Below are 18,737 nucleotides of genomic sequence, written 5' to 3' on the forward strand. Positions count from 1 at the left end.
GGTGCTTTGCTTATATTAACTCAATATATATAAAAAATTAAAATCCTCTGATGTTGCTATATGTGAAAGTTCTTTACAAGCTATAAAATGCAGCATAATTATCAGAGGATATTACTGATATTATAAGAATAACAATTACTAAGATAACAAGAATGTTTCCTTGTTTCAGAAATCAATTTGTGTTGATGGGAATTTAAGAAAAAAATGTCCAGTGCAGCATATTCTTTCATCACAACATACCCCATTCCTTCTCCAACAGGCAGCATCATGGAGACCATGGACCCCTCTGCCATCCCACCCATCTTTGAACCAATGCAAACTGTCTTCAGAACTCATGCCCTTACATAAAAAGGCTCTGCAGGCAGATCACCTGAGGTTGAAAGGAGAAGCCAGCTGGACTTCTTGGTCCAGTAGAGACTTGGAGAACTTTTCTGTCTTACAAAAGGATTGTAAAATGCACCAATCAGCACTCTGTAGCTAGGATTGTAAAACGCACCAATCAGTGTTCTGTAACTAGCTAGAGGTTTGTAAAATGCACCAATCAGTGCTCCGTAGCTAGCCAGAGGTCTGTAAAATGCACCAATCAGTGCTCTGTAAAAACACACCAATCAGCGCTCCGTAGCTAACTAGAGGTTTGTAAAATGAACCAATCAGCACTCTGTAAAATGGACCAATCAGCGCTCCGTAAAATGGACCAGTCAGCACTCTGTAAAATGGAACAATCCACTCTGTAAAATGGACCAAATGGGAGGGGACAAATTAGGGAATAAAAGCTGGCCACCCCAGCCCTCAGCGGCATCCCGCTTAAGTCTCCTTCCAGGTTGTGGGAGGTTTGTTCTTTCGTTCTCCACAATAAATCTTGCTGCTGCTCACTCTTTGGGTCCGCATCACCTGTAAGAGCTGTAACACTCACCGTGAAGGTCACGCTTCATTCCTGAAGTCAGCGAGACCATGAACCCACTGGAAGGAACAAACTCCGGACACAAGGGCAGGAGTTTGAGACCAGCCTGACCAATAGGGCGAAACCCTGTCTCTACTAAAATTACAAAAATTAGCTGGGCTTGGTGGCGCGCACCTGTAGTCCCAGCTACTTGGGAGGCTGAGACAGGAGGATTGCTTGAACCCTGGAGGCAGAGGTTGCAGTGAGCCAAGATCGTGCCACTGCTATAGCCTGGGCGACAGAGACTCTGTCTCAAAAAATAAATAAATAAATAAATAATATATAAAAAAAACCTCTACAATATTTTCCTGCTATCCTCCTAACACTTGAACTTGGGCTAATGCAATTTAAGCTTCAAGTCTACCCAGTGTCAGTGAAGTGAAGCAATGAACAGTGCCTAATGAGCCCTTAAAATGTAGACCACCCATTTACATAGCGCCTTCTTTTCCACCCCTTTAAACAAATGATAGCTACTGCTGTTTGATTTTTACATTAAGAAGAACATGTTGTCAAAAGTACCTAAATCATTTTCTCAGCTTGGTGCTTCACTTTCCCTTTAAGGATGCAGACTAAGGATCTTAATTTACGAGTTACCCACTCAAGCCTCTTTGCCACACACCTTGGACCTGTTTGCAGAATTAAATTATTGGCTGTGAATCTAACATCAAACCTCCAGATGGCACCAGAGAACTGAGAAAAACAATTCCATTTCCAAGGAGCCTTTGTGTTGCTGACAAGAGAGGAGCAGGCTGAGAGAAAACGCCCTGTTTGTCACAAAGTTACATCTGCGAGCTCCTTCAAGGAAGGGAGGTGCCTGACGCTCCTTGTTTGCCGGTTGCTGTTACAGACTTGCAATTGTGCAACTCTGTGATGTAAACAGGCAGGCTTTGTATTTTTGCTGTGCCCCTGGAGAATGGAGAGGGTGGTTCTCTTGGCTGTCTCTGGAACAAATTTGGGTAAGTGCTCAAAGATGTGTTACTACAGAATGTACTTGTGAAGCTCTTGTTGCAGTGCAGTCAGATAAGCAAAGATATCTGCTAGAAAATAAAGAAAAAGCTACACAATTTTAGACTTTGTAGTTCATTGTCTTTTAAGACAGCAAGTCCTGCTATTGTCTCTCATAAAGCTACAGAAAAAGACCATATTGAAAACTGACGATAGCAGTCGATTATTTGTGAAAAGCCTGAGAGATGATTTAGTAAATACAAGGTGAATTTCATTGCATCTTCATGCAATCAGAGACTTGCATACACTTTTTATCCCTTAAACAGATGAACGAATGGCATGGCCCAGCTAGCAGGGAGTTGGCAGGATAAAGTTCTAACCAACAATTGCCACTTGCCTTCCTTTCTTCCATCAGCTTCTAGCTTACCTTTCAGACACAGGTTCTATCAAAGGAAACCTAAAGGGAACCTTCCTCCTTGGCCCTGCCCCATCTAGCATCCTCAAGGATACTACACTCCAGTGAAGCCTAGGGTGTATCCCAACTCCCCAAGAACAGCATCAACAGCTATTAATCCTACAACTCATGGTTTACTTCTGCAACACTGAGACACTCGCTGGGGCCAGAGCACAGGGGGCAAGTGGGAACCTGAAATGCTCTTTTCCCGGCTTACTGCAGGACTCTTTGTCTCATCTCTCAGCCGTATGTCACCCCATTGGAGAGATCTCTCCTAACCATCCCATCTAAAATTATTTCCAGTTACTCACTCTCTCATCGCTCTGCACTTATCAGAATAAAACAGTCTCATTTTATACTTGATTGTCTGCCTTCCCTCCCTACGGTTATTGTTGAAGCAGGCAGGAACTCCCTCTGTCTGGCTCCCACGGTATCCCCACCTTTTAGAAGAGTGTGTGGCACGTTGTAGAAGGTTCAATATAGATTGAATAAAAGAATGAATGATGACAATAGGCTGATCCATTTCTCTATTTTCTTCTGGTTATGAAATTTGATTAAAAAATGAGATTTGGGATCAAAGCCATTACCAGAGAACATTATATTAACACAAATAACTGAATTATGCCTTAGGAAAAGACAGTGTATAACAGGGGATTATAGATAACTTAAAAGAATATCTTTTCTGCAGTAATAAAAGAGTGGAACATTTTAAAATAAATGATGAAAAAGAGAACCCAAAGGCACAGGATCCTGCTGATAAACAATTGCACATAAGGGTGTACTATTTCTATGAGAATAAGTATATCCTGGCTCAAAAAGAGCAGAATAAAATTGGTACAGTCTCAGGTTTATTCTGCTATTTAATTTACAGTTGCACAACCACATGGGACATCCACCAACTCACCAGTCCAGGAGGGAGAAAAACGCCTTGGATTCTTTCTATATTTATAAGCATGTATACTGCAAATTACATTATCTCTAACAGACTGCCAGATGAGCTGGAAAAGATCATCTGTCAGCACATCCAGAAAGCTTTCTCAGACTTTCAGATTAGCTCAGGTTCCACTGTAATCTCACTGTATACTTCTTCATCAAATCGATTACCATTGTAATTAAGTGATGAATTGGGTGATTTGTTACCTAGCCTCTTTCACCTCCATTGCGATGTACCCTTCAAGACAGAATGCGTCTGTTCCTGTCCTATGCTACATTCCTAGCCCTTGGGGAATGCCTGCTAAATCAAAACAATTAATTAAATATTTGTTGAATAAATAAATGGATAAATTGAGCATTTATTATGCTCCAAGCAAAGTACTACATACATTCTTACACACATTGCTTTTTAAATTTCATCTCACACAACCCTATCTGATAGGTACTAGTTTTATCCCCATTTTACAGATGAAAAAACTGAGGTCTTTAAAAAGATTAAGCAATATCATTGAACAAGAATTGAACAATAACATCTACAGCAAGTTGCCCATTTTAAATGATATTTTATTGGGGAGTGTGAATTATTGTGGAAAAAGGAAGTCTTTGGCAAAGAAACACCTAGAAGCAAATTTCATCACTAGAGAGCATTGCTATCTACTGAAGTTCAAAACTACATATTTAGGCCTGGTATCCCCTTTTTGGTTTGTGCCAGACCAATTATCAATAATGCAGAGTTTACATTTTTCTCAAACATGAATGGTTTGTTGAGTACGTTGAACTTGCCACTATCTAGAAAACAACTTTATTTTTCCCCTACCACTATCTGCACACCGTTTAGCCATGTTGCCTTTTGCCACCATTGGATGGAATCTTGGGCAGATTCCCCCAGCTTCTCATTGATTTTCAACCATAAGAGCAGCCTGATTTTATTTAGGGTATCAAAAAGTCAATTATAATTACTTTGTATTTTGTTAAATATAACAGTGGCATTGTGAGTATATTAAAAAGATATCTCCGTAGCCGTTAGAGATGCACATGAAGTGTGTTTTAGTGAAATGATAAAGTATTTAAAGTTTGATTTTGAAATAGTCCAGAAAAAAAGAAGAAGGGGAGAGAAACCACAACCAGTAAAAGACTGATAATAGTCGAAGTTGGATGATGGGCACTTGGGGAGTAATTGTACTCTTCTCTCTGCTTTTGTATATATTTGAAAATGTCCACACTAAAATGTTTTGTAAAAATTCCAGTCTGGTTTAAATAGAAACTAGATGACATTGTCCAGTGTGAAACGTGCCTCCTCATCTCCCATCCCTCCATCTCCCCTCAGTTTATGCTGACCCCTGGGCCCCGTAAAAAAAAGCCACAGTGCAGAAAGCAGGCATGGTCAGTCTTTCCCCTTTCTTGTGCTTGGCTCTTCTCTTCCTCCTCCTCTTTTTATTCTCCTTTCTTCTTTCTTCTACTGGCTCTGCTATTTCTTGCTCTTCCAGGGCTGGGGAAATCGGGAGGGGAGGGAGGCAAAGGGGAAAGTACCTTTTTAATTGGCTGGTGCTATCTGTCATTCTCTCTGGATGGCCATGCCCTCTGGCATGGCAGGGGCCACATGCAGGTCCTCTGATGAGGCTCCTCAAAGGACTCTTCATTGTCCTCTTACCACCACCACCATGTTCCATTGTACCCTGAATGGTGAGAGACACGACCTTCCTGGCTGATATGGTCTGAATGTGTCTCCCCAAATTTATATTTTGAAATTCTAAAATGATGGTGGTATTGAGAGGTGACAACGTCGCTTGCTCTGGGTGCCTCCTCGGTCTCCGCGTCAGCTCTGATGGCACTCGAGGAGCCCTTCAGTCCGCCGCTGCACTGTGGGGGCCCCTCTCTGGGGCTGGCCGAGGTCGGAGCCGGCTCCCTCTGCTGGCGCCCAGGTGTGGAGGCAAAAACGTGGGCGGGAGCGGGGGCTGCGCGTGTCGCTCGTGGGCTGGCACAGGTTCCCGGTGGGCACGGGCTCAGCGGCCCCACACTAGGCGTGGCCCACCGGCGCCTGCTGGGCTTGATCAGGGGACCAGCTCCCTCTGGGCTGCCCGAGTGCCTGGGCTATGTGCTGCAAAACTGTGCAGAGAGTGCCATTGAGAGGTGAAGCCAGCTGGGCTTCTGGGTCGGGTGGGGACTTGGAGAACTTTTCTGTCTAGGTAAAGGATTGTAAACACATGCATCAGCACTCTGTGTCTAGCTAAAGTTTGTAAATGCACCAATCAGTGCTCTGTGTCTAGCTAATCTGGTGGGGACTTGGAAAACTTTTGTGTCTAGCTAAAGGTTTGTAAAGGCACCAATCAGCACTCTGTCAAAACGGACCAATCAGCCCTCTGTAAAATGGGCCAATCGGCAGGATGTGGGTGGGGTCAGATAAGGAAATAAAAGCAGGCTGCCTGAGCTAGCAGCGGCAACCTGCTCAGGTCCCCTTCCACCTGTGGAAGGTTTGTTCTTTTCCTCTTCGCAATAAATCTTGCTGGTGCTAACTCTTTGGGTCTGCGCCACCTTTATGAGCTGTAACACTCACTGGGAAGGTCCGCAGCTTCACTCCTGAAGTCAGCGAGACCACGAACCTGGAGGGACGAACAACTCCAGACGCGCTGCCTTTAAGAGCTGTAACACTCGAGAAGATCTGCAGCTTCACTCCTGAAGCCAGTGAGACCACGAACCCACCAGAAAGAAGAAACACTGGACACATCTGAGCATCTGAAAGAACAAACTCTGGACACACCATCTTTAAGAACTGTAACACTCACCATGAGGTCCGTGGCTTCATTCTCGACATCAGCGAGACCAAGAACCCACCAATTCCAGACACAGTATGAAATGGGGCCGTTGGGAGGTGAGTGGGTCATGAGGCAGGAGCCCTCATCAATGGGTAGTTCCCTTATAAAAGAGGCCCCAGAGAGTGGCCTTGCCCCTTCCACTTGTGAGGACACAGCAAGAAGGCACCATCTAGGAGGAAGCAGGCCCTTTGCAGACGCCAAAGATGATAGTGCCTTGATCGTGGGCTTCCCAGCCTCCAGAACTGAGAAATAAATGATTGTTGTTTATAAGCCACCTGGTTAGTGTTATTTTTTGTTATCGTAACTCAAACAGACTAAATCACTGGCTGTCTTCTCATGACATCTCTCCCGGCTCCTGCCCTAGGCACAGCCACAATCTTCGTCCTATTGAGTGACGTTCCCTTGCTGTAGGCAAGCCCCCAGTCAGGGCCATTTAGGAGTGCCATAGTTTTGATGCTTTCTGTGTTTTCCATCTGGCCCATGGGCTCTCAAGCACACCTGCTTTATGAAATGGTGGGAGTTCAGCTTGTCCATCTAGTGCCTCTCTCCCTGTCTTGCCATCTTGGGCCTTCCAGCTAATCTCAAGGAAGAGAGATGCTTATTTCCCTATTTTGCACCTGTTGTTCTTGGCTTTAGCTGTCACCGAAATTGTGAGGCAATGAAAAGTCCTACTCAACATCCTTTTGTACCTTCCCAGCATGATTTTGAAAATTAAATAGGATAAAACCTATGAACCACTTAGCATAGTGCCTTGCATATTATAATTTGTCTATAAATGTTACTATAATAAGTGAAAGGGGAGAAAATATCTTTCAGTAGACAATTAAAATGTACTTGATGAAATTTAATATTCAATTTGATTAAAAACACTTCTTATACTTCTCAGTATGGTGGTCTAGGTATTCTGAAGTCTCTTGTCACTGCAAGCTGTACACCACATATGAAGACATTGCACCGAGGCAGCACTGTAGGACAAGGAATTAGAGACAATGAAAGAGAGATGATACACAAAGACATGCAGGATAGAGCAAGAGGGTTTAACATCCAATTGGAATTTCATTGAAGAGATCAAAGAGACCAATAGATCCTGACCTGGTCACTTGGCTTACCTACCTGGTGCTCCCTTGACTGGCCAACATATCCTGTCCATGGCCCGTAATGTACAAAGGAGAGGCACCTTGACTCCATAATCCTCAGACTGACACCACATGCACACAACAGACCACCTTCAACGGGGCCAGAACTCACCTAGTGACAAACTCAAACATTGTCAGTCAGCCAGCGACATTCTGCAGCTTTGCTTTCCTTATTGATATGGAACAGGGACAGGCCACAGTCTTTCAGTTTTAGAAGACCTACCACATTTTTCTTCTCCCTACCTCATTCCTGAAAGTCAGCTTTGACTTTGTTGGACCTAGTCCTTGGCTTGACAGCACAGCTTTTTTTTTTTTTTTTTTTTTTTTTTCTACTCAGTGCTCAATCTTTGTTTTCAATCATCTTTAGTTTTCCTTTGGCAAAATAACTTGAGATTTCTACAATGAAGAATGACATGAACTCCTAAAAGAATAAAAATAGTGTTCATATCTTTCATAGTCGGCAAGAGATAGTGCAGTAAGAATATATGAGTGCAATTAATCTAAAAGAAAGCAGAAAAAAGACAGATAGAAAAAATATTAAAATAGCACAAAATCATTTAAGATAAGTAAAGCCAAATAATTGATAACACAAAAAGGTGGAGGGTCTAAACATATCTGTTAAAAGGCAGAAAGTGTGCTAGAAGATGAAAAGGAAACCAACTTTACCTACATGCTGACTATGAGAAACTAAAAAACACAAGAAAACGACAGTGACAGCAATGTCAAAAGTAAAAGGTGAAAAAAGGTACAACAGGCAAATACTAATCAAAAAGCTGACATCTCTATATTAGTGTCAAACAAAGTGGTTTTTGAGACAAAACACCAAGTGTATGAAATTATTCAAGAATGAGAAAAGTTTCAGTTCATCAGAGAAAGATAATACTAAACACAACCACCTAAATTTGCATCAAAATATATAAAATACAGCCGAGTGTGGTGGTACACACCTGTGGTCCCAGCTACTTGGGAGGCTGAGGCAGGAGGATCGCTTGAGCCTTGGAGGCAGAGGTTGCAGTGAGTTGAGATCGCACCACTGCACTCCAGTCTAGATGATAGAGAAAGACCCCGTCTCAAATATATATGTATGTGTATATATATATATACACATACGTACATATTTACACATATATAACAAATGTTAAACTAATTACAAGGAAAATGTGACAAATTCACCATTATATTAGGAAATTTCACTACCCATCTCAGTAATTTTAGGCTGAGCAGACATACAGCCCCCCACTTGCATACACATATACACCTATCACACAGATTGGAAAATTTGAAAACACAATTAATAAGCTAGATTTAATAGCTATATATGGAATCAGCACCTAACAAAGCACACATTCTTTCTCAAATACACATGGAGCGGTTATAAAATTTGGGTAAGTCTAAGACATAAAGCAATCTTCAACACATTTCAAATAATTAAAAATAATTATTTTTCATACAGGACACATTATGTTTCCACAGTGCAATTAATCTTGGAAGCAACAACATAATGTTAATGAAAAATGTACCATGTGCTTAGGCATTTAAAACTCATGGCTGGACACAGTGGCTCACCCCTATAATCCTAGCACTTTGAGAGGCTAAGGTGGGTGGATCACTTTAGGCCAGGAGTTCGAGACCAGCCTGGCCAACATGGTGAATCCCTGTCTCTAACAAAAAAAAAAAAAATGCAGAAATTAGCCAGGCTTGGTGGCACACGCTTGTAATCTCAGCTACTGAGGAAGCTGAGGTGGGAGGATGGCTTGAAGCTGGGAGGTGGAGATTGTAGTGAGCCGAGAGCACAGCCTGGGCGACAGAGCGACTCCAGCTCCAAAAAAAAAAAAAAAAAAAAAACATAACAACAACAACAAAAACACTCATGAATCAAATACCAAAAATATGGAAATGTATAAGCATGTTAGCATTGAATGCTAATAGAACCACTATGCAATATAATGTGATTTTGTGATTATTTAGTCCATAAGATAATGAAGGAAGAACAACAACAGATTTGGTAAAATTTGGACAACTCTTATGGACATGTCCTTAAAGTCTTGAGTACTGCTGACTGAGTAGGTTTTATCATGAATTGAAACCACCACGGCATGGTTTTTACTTCAACACAGCACCTCTAATTTCAGCATCTCTCACTTCATGTTATGGGCTGAATTATGTCCCCCATAAATTCATATGTGGAAGTCCTAAGCCCCAATATCTCAGAATGTAACAGTACTTAGAGACAGGCCATTAAAAAGGTAATGAAGGTAAGTTGAGGCTGCTACTGTGGCCCTTGGTCCAGTCTGCCTGGGGTCCTTGTAAGAAGAAGAGATTAGAACACATATGACCCAGAGACCTAGAAGTGACCGTGTGAGGACACAGTGAGAGGGAAACCATCTGCAAGCCACAAAGACGGGCCTCCGAAGAAGCCAACCCTGTCAGCACCTCAAGCCTGGACTTCCAGGCTCCAGAAGTGTGAGAAAATAAATCTGTCATTTAAGTAGCCGGTCTGGGATTTTGTTATGGCAGCCCTAACAAACGACCACACTTCACATTCAAGAAAATTCATGTTTACTTACTGATATGGACTAAATTTTGTCCCCTGCCTCCGTGCTCAAAAATTCACATCTTGAAGCCCTAACCCACAATATGACTGTATTTGGAGTCAGGATGTTTACAGGAGGTGATTAAAATTAAATAGGTCATGAGAGTAGGGCACCAATCCAATAAGACTGATGTCCTTATAAGAAGAGGATGAGAAACCAAATAAGTCTCTCTCTCTCTCTCTCTCTCTCTCTCTCTCTCTCTCTCTCTCTCCCTGTGCATACAAAGAGGAAAGGTCCTGTGAGGGTACAGTGACAAGATGGCCATCTACAAGCCAGGAAAAAAGGCCTAACAGGAAACCAACTCTGCTGGCGCCTTGATTGTGAACTCCTGCCCTCTAGAACTGGGAGAAAATAAACGTCTGTTTTTTAAGCCACCTGGTCTGTGGTATTTTGTTATGGAAGCCCGAGCAGACCAATATGCATACTAAGTAAATACAAGTTCTAGATATCCAAGTGTTTTCTTTATGTCATCTCCTCGACAAAGATTTCAAAGTCCACATTCTCAGAAAGAAAAGGAGTCAGTGTTTTAATGGATCCTGTTTAATCTTTACTTCCCTATATCCTTATTTCCGTGACTGTGACTTCAAAAATGGAGTCATCCTATATCCTACTCCCAAGGCACAATCTAGTAAAAGCAAGAAAAAGGCTTTGCTCTGCTAATTCGCCCTTTTCTGCTCAGCATTTGGCTCTAAACTGTAACCTGAGACCCTGAAATTGCTGAGGCCCTTAACCTCTCCTTACTCCTTTGACTCAGAATGATCTCAGTGGGACAGTTCCTGGAGTTTCCTTTCATGTTTCAGAACATGACCAAGACCAAGAAAATAAAATGTTGATTTCTGATGCCATGTGGCTCAGGGTTTAGACAATGCACTCTGGTCACAGAAAATTGAGACCAAATCTGTTTTCTTGCATCTGCTCCGTTGCCCTCTGTGACATTAATTCTCAACAGCAGATTCAACGTGCTGGAACTAACCAATGTTAGAGTGCTTAAGAAGTCAGGTTCAACTGAGCTCGGGTCACTGTGCTGGAACTATGGTTACCCAAACTGAAGTACGTGTTTACTCTTCAATTCCTATTTCAGCTGTGAAACTGTGCGTTTTAATTAGGGAGTAAAGGGTTTGTCTCCTTAGCTTCATGTTAGAAAGCAAAATGAAAAAAATTGTCTAAAACCATTAAAAAATAGTCCAAACCTGGGATAATTCTTCTCAGCTATTCATGAAAATATATGACCTGTTTTAGGCAGGTAAAACAGAGGCAAAATTAAATTGAGATATTTGAAACCATGGAATAATCTAACAACACGCTTTTTTTTATTCATTCACAAATGACACGTCAAGTTCCTAATATTTATAATGAACTGCTTTAGGCATGAGACAATGAAATAGTATATAAAGTATTACAAATAAACTCATATATGTAAAATTGTTTTAAAAATTTTAGTGTTATGGAAATATAGCACTGTTGTATTAAATAATAACCTATTCTATAATCTATATTTTAAATTTTTTTGTTTTAGAAAGAAACAGCTCTTATATGTTGAAGTTTGCTAGTAACTAATATTTGTAACTATAGACTAAAACCATATTATGTCACGATAACATGTAAAATCATAATATGTCATATTATATCTTTACACAGAATTTTTGCTATAGTATTATTTTCTTATTAAAAATTTAAAACATGGCAGTTTCCATGATAGCTAATCAAATATATTATTTTGTGATAATTTCTCTTATTTTATGATACAGTGACCTTAACTATTATAAAAGCAAATAATGTATTGAACTATTGGTCCAGTTTATCAATTAGTGGTAATACAGCACCTACTATGTGTCAAGAGTTATGCTAGGCCATCAGTTAGGACAACTATGGCTGCAAAGGATCACCCAGGATCAAATTGTCCTAAGGAAATTTATTATTTCATACTGGAAGTCCAGAGGAGAAAGAAAGAGGGCACAGCGCTTTTGGTGGCTGAAAGACACTTTCGTGTCTGCACAGACCCAGAAATCTTCATCTCTCTGCCATCTTTAGCATCAGCTTCATCATAAGGCTGCTTTCCCTCATGGTTTCAACGGGTGTCAGTAGCTCCAGGAATGTCATTTAGTTTAGACAGTGTCCCGAAGCAGGAAAAAGCCTTCTTTTCTCATGTATCCTTCTTAAGAATGTGGAACATTTTACCAGAATCTCCTGAGAGAAATCTGTCCACCCCTCATCAGTCAGCACTTTGTCTCATGCCCACTCCTGAGCCAATGGAGGATGCCTTTTCCCCTCTTCTCCATGTGTCTCCCTGTGATTGGTGTGGACCCATCAGGACTCTCCCCTGGGGATGCAGGTTGAGGCTCTGTGTTTCTGTCTCATGGAGGAAAAGTGGAAACCGGAACAAAACCAGAGCTCTGAGAGCAAGGACAAAAGTAGCCTCTTACTGGGTCTGCTACAGCCATGCTGAGTTTGGAAAGCACAGTCAATCTGATGGAGGAATAACCAATAGGGAATTGTACACAAAGAGAAGACATGAGAAACTAAATGATAATACCCAATAAGTACCTGTAAATCCTCCTTAGAACCAGGAGGGACATAATGTAAGTACATAAATAAAACATTAAGTAATAAATCATAATATAGCTTGTCATTTGTAGACAATGCATGTTGTATTGGATCAGAGGAGTAATAGCAGGTAGGTAAACTCTCCAGAGAAAATTTTGTGGAAGAAGTGAAATTTGAAAAAGAGTTGCATTTAGATAATTCTGGGATAAATAGAACCATTGCTTTTCTGCCTTTTCTTGAGGATTTGAATGTTCTGGCTTGTCTCAGTACCATGCAATAAGAGCAGATACTGACCCTCTCCTTTCGTTCTTGCAATAAATCAGATCTGCTTTTACTTTGAGCTGTTCCTGATATCTTCAGCTCCAGGCTCTTTGGCTCATAAATCCCTATATTCATTGTTTATAATAAAGACTCCCCATAACTTCTCTACTGCTAACTATTGGCTTCCCTTTCAACAACTACTCAAAATATCTACTTGGATAACATGTTGTTCTAACTACCTTGACAGGATTTTAAAACCTTTTTTGATATAACTGGTGGTTTGAGGGAGAAGGTGTGAGCTTGCATACCTGGAAAAATTGATAGAAACTGGCTTTTTAAAATTCTATTGCTCATACTTGGTAATTTTTCTGGCTACACTTTTTATTTTTTTTTCAAAGAGACTGTAGTAAATTTATCAGCTTTACATTGTCTTTGATTTAACACAGAAATTAAATAAGTTCCCTTTGTGGACTGTATCCTTGATTATAGTGAGAATTCAATTTCCAGCAAAGAAAAGTAAATGTAGAAGTTTTACAAAGCTTTATTTCATCCCACAAGATTGTCGTCCTTGTAAAATCACGAGTGTGTTGAGTTTAAGCAAAATATAATTAGGCCTGGAAATCAAATTAAAATATGGAAGACACTCTTTCTGCCCTAAGATTTTTCCCTCTATGCAAAGTAGACAGAAAGGTTGTATAATTTATGAGAATGCTGATTAAATTACCCTTCAGCAACCACCTTTTCACAGTATTATTTTTCCTCCAAAGCCACGTAAGAGCCACAAGGGATATAATGATTGTGCAAGAAAAGTTTTTCATTAAGGACTTTAATAAAATAAAATTAAATAAAATTTGAGAATCAATACAATGATGATAGGAATCTATGGACATGATTATTTTTGGAAAAAACTTGCTGATCTCATATGCTTGAATCTTTAAGTCAGACTTTGTACCCAGAATGGGTTGAAAATTCGGTCTCCATTTTGAGTTTGGGCACCAATTAATCATCTGTACATGTGCTTTTGTACTTGGCTAAATACGACCAGCTCACAGAAGTTTGTTAGTGCATATTTGGTTTCATTCATTTCCCACATTTTGAGAAAAGGGTGCCTTGGTTTGGTTAGATAACAGAAGAGAGAATGGTAAAAACAAGTGTGTTTGATCTCCCTGAAATGATGCTCCACTGTTCTTCAGTCTCTGTGACCTAGAAGGCTCCTCTTCTGTCTTTTTCCTGCTGGGATGTGAGAAAATCTGGCAAAGTGGGAGCCAGAGAAGCTAGACCACTAAAAGCCTGTGTGCGAAATGATCTGTACACAGCGAATTGACTCCACCTTTCACACATTACCACTTAAATCATGAAAGGAGCATCGCAAGGAGGAAGTATTTTACCAGCAGAAGAAAACATGCCTCCAATGTCAAGAAATTCCAGCACAATTTTGTGCAGCCAGGACCAGATGAAGGGAAAGGCCAAGCAATATGTTTTGAGAACTGAATATCTATGTTTCCCCAAATTCATATGTTGAAATCCTAACTTCCAATGTGAAGATATTTGTAGGTGGGGCTTTAGGAGATAATTAGGTCAAGAGGGCAGAGCCCCTATGAGTGGGATTAGTGCTCTTATAAAAGGGATCCAAGAGGGCTCTCTCTCTTGCCCTCTTTCTGCCATATGAGAATCCAATGAGATGGCATCATCTGCAAATCAGGAAGAGGATGCTCACGAGACACCAGATCTGCCAGCACCTTGATCTTGGACTCCTCAGCCTCTAGAACTGTAAGAAATAACGTTTGTTGTTTAAGCAACCCAGTTTATGGCAATTTGTTATAGCAGCCTGAACTAAGATAATCTGTAAGGTAAGGCAAATAAGAAAAAAATCCAAACCCAAAATGACTTTAAGCGACTCCCAGAGGAACCCTGCCAACATCACTAAGTTCAGAGAGGTAAAATCAGGCAACAAGCAGAATTACCCTCAGGAGTCCATAAAAATTTCCAGGTCTGGTTGCAACTGTCATATCTTGACACAAAGGGGCACACATTGGATCCCAGAAAGTTCTATGGACTTCTTAGGGCTTGCAGAATTTGTATAATTTTATTGATTATATAAGTAATACATGTTCATTGTTGAGATTTTGGAAATAATAATCTATCATCTGACCTCTCTGAGAAAACCATTATTAACCTTTTAGCTTTCTACTTTCTGTTATTTGCATTCATACATGTTTATCCATTATCCATGTAGCATTTTTTATCATGCTTTTGAACTCCATTTTATTTACATCATGATGACTTTATAGTGACAAAAAAGATTCCAAAATATGATTTTAATGACAGCATAAATGGCTGTACCATAATATATTTAGTCATTTTCTATCATTAGATATTTATATTATTTCTAATTTCCCTTCATTATCATTATAGTTAACATTTTTGAACATAAGTCTAATTCCATATTTGGTTATTTCCTTACAATATTTTCCAAGACATAGAATTGGTGAAGAAAAGGTATATTATGAAAGCTACCAAAAATAAAATTTCAAATTTCCTTTTGATTATATTGATTCATTTACATTCCACTGTTGGGATCTGAGGGTAATCCTTTAACCATCCTTAATAATTTTTATATATATATGTATGTGTGTGTGGATATATATATATTCAAAAATATTTGTCAGTTGGCTAGATGGTTTTCTTATAGAAAAGTTCATTATTGATTTTCGTTAAATTGGACATGTTTTGCATTGCACTGGAGTGGGACATTTATTTGGCTGCTATGGTGAATTTCTGATGCCTATTTTCTTTTTCTTTTTAGTGATAAGGTCTCACTATATTGCTCAGGCTGATCTCAAACTCATGGCCTCAATTGATCCTCCCACCTCAGCCTCCCAAGTAGCTGAGATTACAGGCATGAGTCACCACACTCAGTGAATTTCCAATATCTTGTGTCAATTTTTCCATTATGAGAAGAGGAGTAGGGAGGGCAGGGGTTCTTCTATTTTGCCATAGTATTTATCTCTGGTTCCTCACTTGACCTCAGACCTGATATTTAATTCATCATCAAATCCTAATCGTTCCGTCTCAAAAATAAAAGATATAACCAGAATTCTGCCGATCCTCATCATGCTCGCTGATAAGCCCGGTCACAACCACCATCATCTTCCATCTACACCAACCCAACAGCCTCCTAACCAGCCTCTTTGCTTCCACTCTATTCCTTCATCATGTAGCCCTCACAGAGCAACCAGAGTGAGCTTTGAAAAATGAACATTATTCTTTTACTTAAACTTTCAAATGGCCTTTTAATCTCTCCTCATTTTTCTCCTTATCCCCATGACCACTGGTCTTCTTTCTGGATCTTTCAAACGTGCCAAACGCTATTAAGTCTCAACACTTTGACATTTGCTGTTTCTCTACCCAGAAAGCTTTTCCAGATATTCTCATGAGACCTCCAAGAGCGGCTTTGACCATCTGGCCAAATCAGTCCTTCTCCAGCACAATTCAATCACCCCTGTGAAGCATGTTTCAAGTTAAAATTATATAGGTGTGTGGCCGTGTGTGGTGGCTCACGCCTGTAATCCCAGCACTTTGGGAGGCCAAGGCAGGTGGGTCACGAGGTCAGGAGATCCAGACCATCCTGGCTAACACAGTGAAACCCCGTCTCTACTAAAAATACAAAAAAATTAGCCAGGCGTGGTGGCGGGCGCCTGTAGTCCCAGCTACTTGGGAGGCTGAGGCAGGAGAATGGCATGAACCTGCGGGGCGGAGTTTGCAGTGAGCGGAGATCGCGCCACTGCACTCCAGCCTGGGCAACAGAGTGAGACTCAGTCTCAAAAAAAAAAAAAAAATTATATACGTGTGTGTGTGTGTGTGTGCAGTAGTTGTATTTATTTCTGTGTTTATGGGCTCTCTTCTCTTTAGCATATAAACACTATGAGGATATACACTGTATATTTTATGTTCTAGGACACATAAGGCAGTTCTTGACACATAGTAGGCACTCAACAGCTATTAAATAAATGAATGAACAAATATCTGTCAAGGTTATAGTATAACGTTTGCCGCACACTAAGCGTTAAGCAAATGGGATCTATTATTACATTGCCATTCTCTAAGATATTATTTATCCATTATTGGAAAGAGATTAGAATCTTCCTTTATGTCCCCTTTATCTTTCCCATCCCCTATCTTTCTGCTCCCTGTCAGGCCTTTTATGCAAATAAGAAAAAAATCCTAGTAAAAATAGTATCTTGGGGTATATTTAAATATAAAGCTTATTACAGACACAATCCATTCTGCAACCAGGAACCCTAGTCTTTAATTGGAATAAAATTTGTGAGTTGGAAATGGCCTATAATGGCATTGCTTGACTCATTTGTTTTGGGCTGACCAAATGACAACATGGCTTATTGCACCTGCAACAAGCTGACAGATTTTTCCTGCCTTCATATGGGTTTTGAACTTTTATTTTACAGATTACACAGGAAATATAATTTTAGCATCAATTACTCTTGGTACCTTGGAATAGCCTTATGCTAAACACATATTCACATAATGTAAATGATACATTAGGGTGTGTTTGAATTCTTAATAAAGACAGACTGCAAATAAAATTTAGAGCAAAAGGAATTATGTTAACAAATGAGCAGAACTTCAATAACAGCAGAGCTTTTTGGTTTTTGTATTTGCAAAGTATAACAGCCAGGGATTTGGCAGCCTTTTGTGCCTTTACCTTTTTGGCAGTGTTACTCTGTGTGTGTGTGTGTGTGTGTGTGTGTGTGTATGTGTGTGTGTGTATTGGTACTATGGAGTGCTATGGGTACCTTTTGTCATAAGAAGCATGCAGATGCTTCCAGGCTGGTGGATAGCAGGGATGTGACTAGAAGCAGAGTTTATACCCAGTGATTCTGAAGAAGGCAATAGAACACGTGTGAGGAAAATGTAAAGGCACCCTGCAATGTGGTGACTAACTCCGTGGAAGTACTAGCTGCAGGAACCCCACTTGGCAGTGTTTCTTAACCCTCTGATCATAGAACTTTGTTCTCTTTTTAATAAAAATGCACATGTGCACTTAAAGCAATGATCTGAATGAGATTTTAGGAGACTCTTGGGCATATGTTCTATCCGTGAACACTTCAAGATAGGAAGTTTCTTATACCTTGGTAAACATCAGTGGCTTCAGAAAGCAAAACAATTGACTTCTTGTGAGCTTTCAGATAATGAAAGAATTGAATTGGCCTTGGGAAGAAAAAAATAATACATGTTCTATGTGGTGACTTGAATTTTAAATAGTAAAATTACATTGAATTTTACTACCTACCCCAGTTTTTCAGGATTTTCAAAATAGCAAAAGACAGACCCAGTGATTTTTCAAGACCACTGGAAAAAAAGTGGTGTTGGAAAAAGTTATCCAACACTTGGAAATAAAGCCAAAGTATGAATGCATGTCCTTTTGATGTTCAATGTCATGTGGGGGCATTGTTTTACAATCCTTTCCCTAAGGATTATTTCACTAGTAGCAGAGTACACCTGAGTTTGACTGAGTCTTTCCACTTGATTAAAACCCACACACTGTGAAATTACGTGCTAATTTGTAGATTTCTGCCTGGTAAAAAGATTAATTCTGTTATTATTTTATCACCCTGTGAGACACTATATAGTTTTATATCTGTTAGCAAATTCATTTCAGCATTTTTGAACTAACTGTATTGATATGGTTTGGCTGTATCCCCACCTAAATCTCATCTTGAATTGTAATCTCCATAATCCTTGCAAGTCAAGGGAGAGGCCAGGTGGAGGTAATTGAATCATAGGCGTGGTTTCCTCCATGCTGTTCTCGTAACAAGTGAGTTCTCAGGAGATCTGATGTTATTATAAGTGTTTCGTAGTTTCTCTCGCATTCATTGTCCTTCTGGCTGCCTTGTGAAGAAGGTGCCTTGTTTCACCTTTGCCTTCCACCATGATTGTAAGTTTCATGAGGCCTCCCCAGCCATGCTGAACTGTGAGTCAATTAAACCTCTTTTCTTTATAAATTACCCAGTCTTGGGCAGTTCTTTGTAGCAGTGTGAAAACAGACTAATACATCCATCAATCTTAATTCCTTGAACTGTTCTTTGAATCAGTTTT

The 18,737-nt window shown here is 40.1% G+C and overlaps 1 long non-coding RNA gene across 4 annotated transcripts in view; it reads left to right on the forward strand.

Annotated features, from left to right (window-relative positions):
- The window catches only part of LOC103892572 (uncharacterized), a 119,352-nt gene that overhangs the window by 83,665 nt on the left and 16,950 nt on the right, over positions 1-18,737 (forward strand). Inside the window, exons 5-6 of one of the 4 annotated variants that reach the window (XR_010137209.1) lie at positions 260-1,896; positions 10,042-11,167. The exons of 1 other annotated variant lie outside the window; for it this stretch is intronic. This is a non-coding gene — a long non-coding RNA (uncharacterized LOC103892572). Of the gene's footprint in view, positions 1-259; positions 4,550-10,041; positions 11,168-18,737 lie in introns of those variants that run through there. 2 more of the 4 variants (XR_010137210.1, XR_010137204.1) reach the window with 2 other exon arrangements.

This window comes from Pongo abelii, chromosome 16, assembly GCF_028885655.2.
Source record: "Pongo abelii isolate AG06213 chromosome 16, NHGRI_mPonAbe1-v2.0_pri, whole genome shotgun sequence".
Lineage (NCBI taxonomy): Eukaryota > Metazoa > Chordata > Mammalia > Primates > Hominidae > Pongo > Pongo abelii.